This window comes from Trichosurus vulpecula, chromosome X (assembly GCF_011100635.1).
Source record: "Trichosurus vulpecula isolate mTriVul1 chromosome X, mTriVul1.pri, whole genome shotgun sequence".
Lineage (NCBI taxonomy): Eukaryota > Metazoa > Chordata > Mammalia > Diprotodontia > Phalangeridae > Trichosurus > Trichosurus vulpecula.
The window spans coordinates 46,862,398-46,874,350 of record NC_050582.1 but is presented as its reverse complement, the minus strand read 5'-3'; positions in this window follow the sequence as shown (position 1 = coordinate 46,874,350).

Genomic DNA, 11,953 nt, shown 5'->3' with positions numbered 1-11,953 from the left:
GGGATACAAGCAATTATTTAACAAATATTTATTAATTGCCTACTTAAACTCAACACATCCAAATTGAAATTTTTTAATCTTTCTCCCAAACCCTCCCCTCTTCCAAATTTCTCTTTTACTGTAGAGGGTGCCACCAACCTCCTAGTCACCCAGGCTCACAATCTTGGCATTATCCTCGACTCCTCAACTCTCTCTAACTCCCCAAATCTACTCCGTTGCATAGGCCTATCAATTTTTACCTTCATATCCTCTCTCATATATGCCCCTTCTCTTCTCTGACACTGCCACCTTTCTGGTATAGGCCTTGGACACCTCATGCCTGGGTGATTACAATAACCTGCTGGGGGAAATCTGCCTGCCTCACGTCTCTTCCCACTCTGATCTAGCCTTTACTCAACTACACAAGCTATCTTCCTAAAGTGCAGTTCTGACCATGTCACCCCATTATCTGCTAAACTGCAGTGGCTCCCTATTACTTCCAGGACCAAATATAATATCCTCTGTTTGGCATTTGAGGCCCTTCATAACATGGCTGTTTCCCACCCTTCCAGTCTTCCATCACCTTAGTCACCTCCACGTACTCTCTGATCCAGTGACATTGACCTCCTTGTTCTTCCTAGAATACAACATTCCATTTCCAGCCACTGAGCATTTTCACTGACTGTCCTCTATGCCTGGAACACCCTGCCTTCCCCATTCTCTACTTCTGGCTTCTTTCACTGTTTAGCTAAAGCCTCACCTTCTCCAAGAAGGCTCTTCCATTTCCCCCTAATGTCAGTGCCTTCCCTCTGAGATGACCTCCAATTTAGCCTGTATAGATCCAGTGTCTACACTTTTATGAAAGGTCAAATTGTTGTTTGCATGTTGTTTCAGAATGTGAGCTCCTCGAAGGCAGGGACTCTTTTTGCCTTTCTTTGTATCCCCAACACTTAGCACAGTATCTGGAACTTGGTGGAGGTGTAATAAGTGCTTGTTGACTTGTGGTACACTAGTTGCTGAGGATACAAGTACAAAAAGTATAATGATCCTTGCTAACAAGGAGCGCTCATTCTGAGGGACAAGAGTGAATAGTCGGGTAGAAGAAGAGAGGGAGACAGGAGGCGATGTCTAATAAATGTTTGCTCAATTGAGTATAAGATTCTCTCTAGACATAGAAATATATGTATATACATGTTACAGTCAACTTTTGATTAGCTATAGGGAAGGGGACTGGATCTGTGATTTTATGGCTGTCAGGAACTCCCAGGTGAGGAAATTCCCTCTGCCAATGTAGGTGGGCACTTTCTCTGCAACTCAGAATGTTAGAGAGTTGCCTGGTGTGCTAAGAGGTTAAGCAACTTGCCGGGAGTAGCACAGTCAATATATGTCAGAGGCAGAAGACCCCATGTCTTTCTGGCTTCAAGGCCAGTTCTCTATTGACTCTACCAAGCTGCATTTCATATTATCTACAAATAACTTAAATCACCTGTCTGGTGGATTATCTGGGGGGAAATCTTACTTTCCTACTCTTATTGACATCATCATCTATTCCCCTTCATTCTTTATTTTATTGACTTAAATGGGGTCTTTGTTCACTCTAGCCTAGCGTGAACTGGAAAAGAACTCTTAAGGCGAAACTATTTTCTTCTTGCTTCGGGGAATATATCAGACAGCAAGCTAATTAGCTCCCTGCCTCCGGGAACTGGGTGAATTGGCCTGCTTCAGGGGAGGCCAAAGTTGGGCTTTAGGCTGGTGCTTTGCAGAAGTGGGAACTTTGGTATGAGTCTATCTGACACTGAGAGACAAGAGGAGAGAAGAACATGTCCAACTGGATAGCCAGTAGGTATCTTAAGCTCAGTGTGTCCCAAACAGAAATCATGATCTCCCCTTCCCCCACCAAACCCACTGAGCTTTCAAACTTCCCTATTTCTTTTCAGAATACTGCTATTCTTTCAGCTGGGACATCAGTGTCATCCTTAGCTCTTCTTTCTCCTTCACCCTTATCCAATGAATGTGCCAAGTCTTGTGGATTCAACTTTCACAATCAATCTCATGCCTATCCCCTTTTCTTTACTCACACGGCCATAGCCCTGCTTCAGTCCCTCCTTTACTTGACTGTTGTTAGTTGGTTTTCTTTGTCTCTCACCTCTCTGATCCATCTTCCACATCTGACCATGTCACTTCCTTGATCCAAGTGCTCCAATGCTTTCCTCTGGATTCTAGGATCAAACACAAACTTCATTGTTTGCCACTCAAAGCTCTTTAGTCAGGGTCTAGCCCAGGGATGGGGAGCCTTTGGTCTCAAGGCCACATGTGGCCTTCTAGGTCCTTGGGTGCAGCCTTTTGACCAGTCTAAGTTTTACAGAACAAATCCTATTATTAAGGGGATCTGTTCTGTGAAGTGTGGATTCAGTCAAAGGGCTGCACTTGAGGACCTAGAGGGTCACATGTGGCCTCTAGGCTGCAGGTTCCCCACCCCTACTCTAGTCTATTTTTCCAGTCTGATTTCACATTCCTTTCATTCATTCACTGTACAGTCCAGACAAACTAGCCCCTGTTGTTTTTCAATTCTATCTCCGATCGCCATGCCTTTCCACAGACTGCGTACCAATCCTGGGATGCTCTCCCTCCTTACGTTCATCTCTTTGAATCCCTATATTCCTACCTAGCTCAACACGAACATCACCTACTACTTAGGGCCTTCCCATGTTACCCAAGGTCTTAGTGCTGAATCAAAAATTATCTCAATGAAATGGGATCATGCACAGCATGCTTAGCTGATGTGAAAGAGACTGCTTAGCCTGCTTCTGGAATAGAGTGATGATGTATAATGGACGGCCCTTCTTCCTGATTAATAGACATTCAGACATTCTGTAACAGGCTCAAGTCTACCAGCTATATGGTGAAGAGATGCGTTGCTGATGAGTTATTGAGTTGGTATGTTCAAGAGGCACTAACCAGGCAAAGAAAGAGTCCTGTTCATCCTTGTTTCTGCCTGGCTGCTATTTCGGGGAGAGAAATCATGCAGTAGGCCTCTAGATGCAGAGAGGCCTTGGACCCTCTTCATCTGGAGCCATCAGATGGTCCTTCAATACGGGACTCTGTTCTTTGTCTCTTTGCTTCTGTTGTTTTGTGTTTTTTAGGTAAAAGAGTACTCCAGAAAGGCATAACTTTATAAGCTTTGAAAAGTCAGAATGGTGAGCCACCTGAGATCCAGGAGCTAGATTCCAATGCTGGGCTTCTACGGAAGCCAGACAATGAGAAGTTAAGTCCTGAGCAACCTGTTTAACCCAGGCAAGAGGGAGCTATAGTGATTTATCCACTGATTATAATGAATTTGGAAGTGAACTTTGTGTGGCCAAATTACACACACACACACACACACACACACACACACACACAGGTATATACTGCTTTAAATTGCAGCCCATTCTCCCTAGGACAAAGGGAAGAAGTTGTCCTTGGGTGTCAAGGGAAAATCCTTTGTAACTTCTGTCCTTGCTATAGCTTCCCAGTAAATAGCATTTTGTAAAGTAAATTGATATCAGTTAAATTAAACTGGGATACTAATCACTGATGGTTAACATCAAGGTGAACACAATAGAATCAAGGCTCAAGTTAATAGTATTGAAAAATATAACTAGTTTATGATTAATGCAAGTTCAAATTAATGTGAATTTTGATTTTGTGCCAATTATAAAATAATACCAAATCTCATTTAATGTGAGCCAAAATTCTATTAATGCAATATGTGTGAGCTAGTAGAGGGTTTTTATACATTACTACATCACTAATCTTGCTGACAAAGGTCCACATAGTCAAAGCAATGGTTTTTCCAGTAGCCGTGTATAGCTATGACAGTTGGACTATAATGAAAGTTGAGTGTCACAGAATCAACGCTTTAGAACTGTGGCTCTGGAGAAGATTTCTGAGGGTCCCTTGGATGGCAAGGAGGTCAAATCAGTCAATACTTAAAGAAATTAATTCAGGTTACTCACTGGAAGGTCAAATACTGATGCTGAAGCTCAAATACTTTGGCCGTATAATGAGAAGATGGGACTCACTGGAAAACACCCTGATGCTGGGAAAGACGGAAGGTATAGGGAAAAGAGGGTGGCAGTGGACGGATTTCAGGAGATAGTGGAGGATAGAAGGGCCTGGCGTGCTCTGGTCCATGGGGTCACGAAGAGTCAGGCATGATTGAAGGGCTGAACAACATCAGCAATCTATATTTACCCATCATGACATGCGGATATGTGTTCCTATATACCATCTTACCAATAGTTGTGTGTTCAAGAAAGAGCCCTTGGCAAATATACAAAAGGAAGAATACTTCCAGTGGAAACACTACCCTTGCAAAACAAGAAGAGGCTTGTTTTTACATTAGAACAAAAACTTCATGCAATCGAATGTCATGAACGTGGTTCAAGTAACTAAAATAGGATGAGATCTCAGAATGTCTGAATCTATGGTTATGGAATATTATAAAACCTGCAGGTGAAATAAGAAAAATCATCTTTTGTGGTTTGCAAACAAATAAAAGGAATAATATTGTTACCATGGTAGGAAAAGAGAGAGCATCTTTTAGCTGTATTGATTAAAGATTGCAATCAAAAGTACATTCCTCTTTGAGCAGCCATTCAGACAAAAGCTTCAGATTTAAGGCAGTGAAAAAATGGAAATGAAGTGTATAGTGAACACAATTTTACTATGAGTTCAATTGTATCATGTTAAACTTATTGGAGACCCTGCCAGTGTGGATAAGGGCATAACAGCTAAACATCCTGACATTTGAAGAAAATAATGAATGAAGGTGGGTACATTGATCAATAAATTTCTTAAATGGATGAAACAGACTTCTGCTGGAAAAGAATGCCTTCCAGATCTTACATTTCTATGGAAAAAAAACCAAACCTCAACCCAGATTTAAAATGTCTAAGGATCACCTAATACTTTTGGTGGTAGTTGATAGAAAAGAAGATTTGAAATTCGAACCACTGTTTGTTTATTGGTTTCAAAATCCTCACCCTCTAACTGGCTACAACCATCAATTGCTTCTAGTTCTTTGGCAAGCATGGGAGACTCAATCTGCTTCTGAAGACTGTTTTTTTTGAATTATTTCAATCCAGCTGTTGAAAAAATATGACAAGGACAACGATACCGCCTCTAAAGCTTTCCTGATTTTAGATAATTCCTCAGGCCATCCAACCACACTTGGTTCGTTGTCTGAAAATGTGAACATGCAAATTCCCACAGATGTAGATAAAGCTCTCTGCACCTACAAGTGTACGTATGAAGATTTAAAGAAAGAAGACGGTTCAGTCTAGCTCTGAAAATATTTTAAATTATTATAATAATTTCATCATATCATCAGTGTAGGCTTATCTTTAGGCAAGATATTCAGTAATATTTTTTTAAAATTTTCTTTTCTATAACTATTCTATTATTTTGTAAAAAAAACCTTGAGCCAGAAATACATTAATAAACGGATAAAAACTTATTTAAATATTTTTCATTGTATATTTCCATTGGGCTGGAACTAATTACCATATATAACATATAATTATAACTTTGAATAGTGAAAATTCAAATAACGTGGTCACTTCATGGGACTCCTTATCAAACTAACTGGGACCTAGCCGTGCCTCCCAGTCCCTCAAGGGTGTCCCTAGGACTCTGATGGGGAGATGTAGCCATACTTGGGGATCCAGTTTGTCTGTGAAAATGGAAGATGAAATGATGTTCTTGAGAGCTTCTAAGGGCTATACCAATATGTATTGTGTATTGACTTGCATATGTATACATTATTTTCCTTGAAAGAATGTAAAGCCCTTGACGGCAGGAACTGTGTCTGTGTGTGTGTGTGTGTGTGTGTGTGTGTGTGTGTGTGTACCCATAACAGTGACTAGCACATAACAGATTTCTAAGAAATGCCTCCTGATTGATTGATGTAGATTATTTCGTTTCAAGTACTGGCCATCTAAATAGACACACCCATAATGAAATGTAAACACAACAAAATAATGGACAAATCTAAGTCAATCCCAATATGATGGAGAAGAAGTCATTTGCTTTATCTATACTCCTACTCCCTTTCCTTATCTGTAGTAATAGATGCTCTCATTTATATGATGTTTTGAGCTTTGCAAAGTTACTTGCAGACATTATCATATGTGGTCTTCACAACAACCACCCCGTTACATAAATGCTTTTGCTATTGTCATTTTATAGATGAGAAAGGCAGCGTGTCATTGCAGATAGAAATATGACCTCAAAGCCAAGAAGACATTGGTGCAAGTCTTTCCTCTGGCAAATCCTGCTTATGGCAAGTCATTCTAGTACCCTCTAAGACTTGAAGTTGCAGAGAAGGTCACCAGCTTTGGTACAGGGAGTTTCCTATCCTGGGAGTTCCCTTAATCAATGAAATCATTCCCTATTTTGATCCCATTTTACAGATGAGAAAGCTGAGACTCAGGACCTGTGCTAACATTACTTATGAACTCTTGGTTGAAAGGCTGCATTGCATAGCTGATTTTGTGCTGAATCTGGAGTCAGGAGGTCTTGGATTCAAATCCTATGTCAAATATTAGCGATGGGACCCTGGGTTAGTCACTCAGACTCTTGCAAACTGAATTAAATCAAATGGGTCTGAGAACAATACAACCACTGCATGTGTGTGGTGTGATTCTAGATTGTCATTCAGTTCAACACACTTGCATTCAGCACCTATTATATATGCAAGCTCTCTTTGTTATACAATGAAATTAATGGCAGCTTCTATTTCCTCAGTGTTTTACCTTTACAAAGGGCTGACACATATCTTAGCTCTTTGGATCTTCATAACAACAGCCTGAAATAGTGCCCATATCATTATCCTCACTTCACAGATGAAAAATTGGGGTTCAAAAGAGGTCCGATGACAGTCTCCAGGTTACAGAGCAGAGCCCAAACTGGAATTCACCTCTTCTCAGTCCAAAGTCCTTTTCCATGCTGTCTCCCATTAAGCTATATGCCATAGCTCATAAAGGCACTGAAGGAGAAACATTAATCGTTTAAAAAAGATGTTGCTTTATGGTCTCTTGCGAAGGACAACAATGGAGGCGGGGAGAGGAACTGCCATATGGAAGACTGGCTTTCAGTGGTTACCTTTATATGTGCCTTTGCTGCCTAAGCAGTCACTTCATTAGCCCATTAATGGTGCATAATGAACTAACAAACCAGCAGTTAATTGCAGGTAATTATTGGTTTCTTGGGGATTCTTGCTTAAATACATTCCAAAAGATGGGGGCTCCCAGCTAACTTAGTAGATCCCTAAAACTGGAAGAGGATGCCCTCTATTTACCAGGAGCAACATTAAATTTGGTCCAGTTATTTTGAATTATATGTATAAGCTAACAGTTAAATAATCATGTTGCTAGGACAGGAGATGAAATCGAAGTCAAGTCTTTTTTGACTTCATGTTCACAGTTGTTTTATATCTTGCCACACTGCCACAAGAAGCATGGAGAGTGGAAAAGTAGGAATTTTGTTATAGAAATAGACTAATATTGCCCCTCCCAAGTGATAATCATAGCTTAATAATAATGATGGTTTAATAATTATCTTAATAATGTTTTGCAATAATTATCCTGGTTGATAATTATTTTAATAAAGATGTTTCCATAATAATATTTTAGTAATAATAATATTTTAAAAAACAGATGTAACTCTTGCCTTATCTAAGCTGTTACAGTACATTAAGCAGTCAATCATAGGGAAATAATTTAATGTCTCTAAAAATTTTCCAGAATATTTACTTTTTCACTTGGATTTGTGCACTATCTTATCTAGATAAAGTATCTGTGGTCATGTGATCATGGACTTAACCAATATCAAAGATGCTGTCGCATCCCCCAAATGCCAATAGAGAATTTCAGCACCAATGAGGACAACATTGCATTCAGGTACTATTACAAATTGAATAAGGAAACATTTGTGTTTGACAGAGGCTTTTTCAAAATAAGAGCATTACTGAGATTTTATAGTCCTCAGGGAGAGGAGTAATATCAACTTGCTTTTATAACAGAGTTTTTACGGTCATACTATACTCTATATGAGTCACTGCAGCCTAATGAAAATAAACAGTTCCCTCCCTTCTTGAGAGAGGTGGGGTACAATGGGTGTGGACCACTATATATAATGTGAATTGCTGGACACAATAAGGGCTTAATAAATGCTGCTCTGGTTCCTTTTTTTAAAAAAAAAATAACAGTATTTGACTTGGTTGATTGTTGGTTAGTTTTGCTGAACTGCTTAATTTCTCTTTCTTTTGAAAAATTCTTTATTATAAAGGATGGCTTTTTGTGGGGGAGGGAGGAAGGCCGTCATAAGAAATGTTGTGTTTAGTTGTTTCAGTCGTGTCTGATTCTCCATGACTCCATTTGCAATTTTCTTGGCAACGATACTGGAGTGGTTTGCCATTTCCTTCTCCAGCTCATCTTATAGATGAGGAAACTGAGGCAAACAGGGTTAAATGACTTGGTTAGGGTCACATAGCTCGCAAGTGTCTGAGGCTGTATTTGAACTCAAGTCTTCTTGATTCCAAGCCCAGTGGTGTTCTATCCACTGTGCCACCTGGCTGCCCCTTCATAAGAAAGGAAGATGATGCAAAACAATAGACATCAAGAAAAAGTTTGAAAGGGAAAAAAGGCCCTTGGCTTGAAGTGAGGAGAGATCCAAGTTTGAATCCCACCACAGATGGTAGTGTTAATTCTGTGACAATGGTAATGTTGCTTAACCTCCCTAAGTCTCCATTTCTTCATTCTCCCTCCCATGGCTGACATGAAGGTCAGATAAGATCATGCATGCAGAGCGCTTTATAAACCTTCGAGTGCTCTCTAAATGTCTGCTATGATCATCGTGGCTTTGGGCTTCAGAAGGTGGCTGTTCCTAGGATGTTTTGCCGATCTCCTTGTGCTCAATGAAAGGGATGTGGGAATTTGGACTTGCTTGCAGAGCTCTATCCTGCAGGATTTGTACCAAGGCCCATCCATGAGATGCAGCCAGAATGGGCCACCATGACTTCTCTCCTTCGCCAGTGGCCTCTCATCCTCCATTCTAATATGGAAGGGTTTTGTTCTTTCAACAGGTCATAACTGATAAGGAATAAGAGACATTGCAAGCATCTTCAGCTAAGTTCCGTGCACCTTGATTGTTAAAGACAAACAGCTTGCTTGGGAGCAGTCAGAATAGATCTTTTAACCAATAACCAAACACATAAACATCAGAATCTAAAAATTCATAACCATATAAAAACAATCAAAGGTTACAATGACTTTGTGTTTCAAAGCATAGGTAGAAATTCAAAAATGCAAAGTCAGTTTAATCAGCAGAATATAGATAATAATAGCCTTGTTTAGCATTATACGATGCTTTGAATACTTACCTTGGAAAAGGAAACTGAGGATACTGAGCTGATATCTCTGCTAGATTGTTAGGTTCATAAATTTAAAGTTGGAAGGGATCTCAGAAACCATTTACAGATGTAGAAACTGAGGCCTAGGAAGGTTAAGTGACCTGTGCAAGGTAACTTTAAATACAGATATTGTCGATTTAATCACTAGTCCTAGTGATTTAACATGCTGATTTACATGCTGAATTCCTTTCTCTGCAGTAAATACTAAATCCTTATATAACCTTCTAAATCCCGGGGCTTACTCTAATGTCTTACACTGCCTCTCAGCTATAAGATAAGTGGCTTACCCCTCAAGCCCTGACCCTAGATGGAATAGGTACAATTTTGGGAGTACTCCCCAAAATCATTTTCAGGAAGTCCAGACAATCTTCCAGAAAGCAGGGGTTCAGGAATTCCTACCTCACAAATGGAAACGATTACTTCCCCACAGCTGCCATCTTGAGTTAATAACTTATATTTCTGACCCTCTAAGGCTCAGACCATGAACTTGGTGCCCAGTAACTCTCCTCTCCAGGCTTCTTGGGAGAGAACACATGAAGCTCTCATGTTCCTCTGTCCCAAGACAGCCGTAGGTCCTTGATTGAGGAGGGGTAGTGGAAGAAAAAGCCCCAGGTCAGCACTTAGCTCTAGGTCTGTCTTCCCTAAAGGAAAATGGCCAATCTGTGCTGGGAGATTTCTTTTGTTTAAGCTAATGCAATCAATGTTAGCCAATCAATTATCATTTATTAAGCTTTGACTATGTGCCAAGAGGAGGCAGCTAGAGGGCTCAGTGGATAGAGCACTGGGCCTGGAGGCAGAAAGAACTGAGTTCAAATCCAGCCTCAGACACTTACTACCTATGTGACCTTGGCAAGTCATTTAACCCCTGTTTGCCTTAATCGGTTAGAGAAAGAAATGCCAAACCACTCCAGTATCATCGCCAAGAAAACCACATAGACAGCATTGGCATGCTATGGTCCACAGGGTCACGAAGAGTCCACCCAACTGAATGCCTGAACAACAATACATGTGCCAGGAACATTATCTATGACACTCCATGCCTAACCAATCCATCCCCAATCACTGAAGTCCATTCATGATAAGGCACTAAGATATATACCCACAGAGGAGGAAGTGGAAGAGGTGGAGGAGTAGAGTATCATATTGAGAAGAGTAGAGGAGGAGGAGGAGGAGGAGGAGGGGGAGGAGGAGGAGGGGGAGGGGGAGGAGGAGGAGGAGGGGGAGGAGGGGGAGGGGGAGGAGGAGGAGGAGGGGGAGGATGGGTAATAATTGCTGGTGGTAGTATTCAGTAGTATTCAGGATGATTCCAATTGGGCAAAGTCTTTCAATGCTTTCTTCAAAGCTTCATAAGCTCTCTGATTTGATAGCTGTAAAAAGCTCCCTGCACACCTTAGTGAACACTTTATGAATTGCTTTGGCCAAAACTATTCATCAACTGGTCGCTCAGCTTCTGGCAATGAGCCTCCCCAACCTTAGCTCTGTTGGTGGTGGGAGGATAGACACATAGCTTGTCCCTGGGCTTGTACTCAATTCCTTTCCAGCTTGGGAGGATCTGCCAGGCCATATGTTCCTTTGGCAGAGCTTTAAAGGACCCAGGATCACCTCCATGCCTTGAGAAGATAGATTATTTTAATGGAGGTTAAAATAATTTATAAAAAATAAATTTTCCTTTTGAAAAAAGTCAAGGTTCATAAATCACATATGTTCCCTGTGTTTGTGTCTCTGTATGCATTCTCCCCGCATGTAGCCACTCTTCCCACTGATGGTCTATGTATTTCTGGGAAAGTGTGGTCCAGGTCTGTGCATCAATGTGAAGGACAGCTTATTTTGTTGCTACTTTGTTTACTGTGTTGTTTCATTAAACACTTTTGATTTGAAGGGGGAAAAAGACAATCACTCTCATTTATTTTGACATGGTATATATGTGCACACAGACACATGCATTTATGTGTACATTTACGTATATATTCTAATGACTTCTAAGCTTCTCATTCTCATCTTTAACAAGTAATAACATGATATAGTAGGTAGAAGATCGGCTTTGGAGTTTAGGAGGACCTGTGTTGAAGGACCGCTTCTGAATCATACTGGCAATGTGACCATGACCAAGTCACAATCTCTCAGTGTCCTAGGCAACTCTTGAATACTGAAAGTTATAAGTAAGTTACCAGTCTACATCAGTGGTAAGATTTTTCACACTGGGAATTCCCCACATTAATAAAATTCTAAGTCTGTACCCTCTCTCCTCCCAAACAAAATAAAACAAACAAAAAAAAACTAGGTATTTGCTGGTAGGTCTTCCTGGTTGAGATGTTAATTCAATAACAATTCTACCTATCTTGATGGTTGCATGTTTTCTGAATTGAGTGGCATGTCTCTCTGACATTTAGTTGTCTAATCTACTTCAGGTTAGAGGCTAAGGCTGTGTCTACCAGATGCCCCATAGGCCAGTCAGTTTTTTGGGGGGGAGTTTAAGGGATGAACAAAGGTTAAAAAAATAGGCAATCATGAGACAAAGCA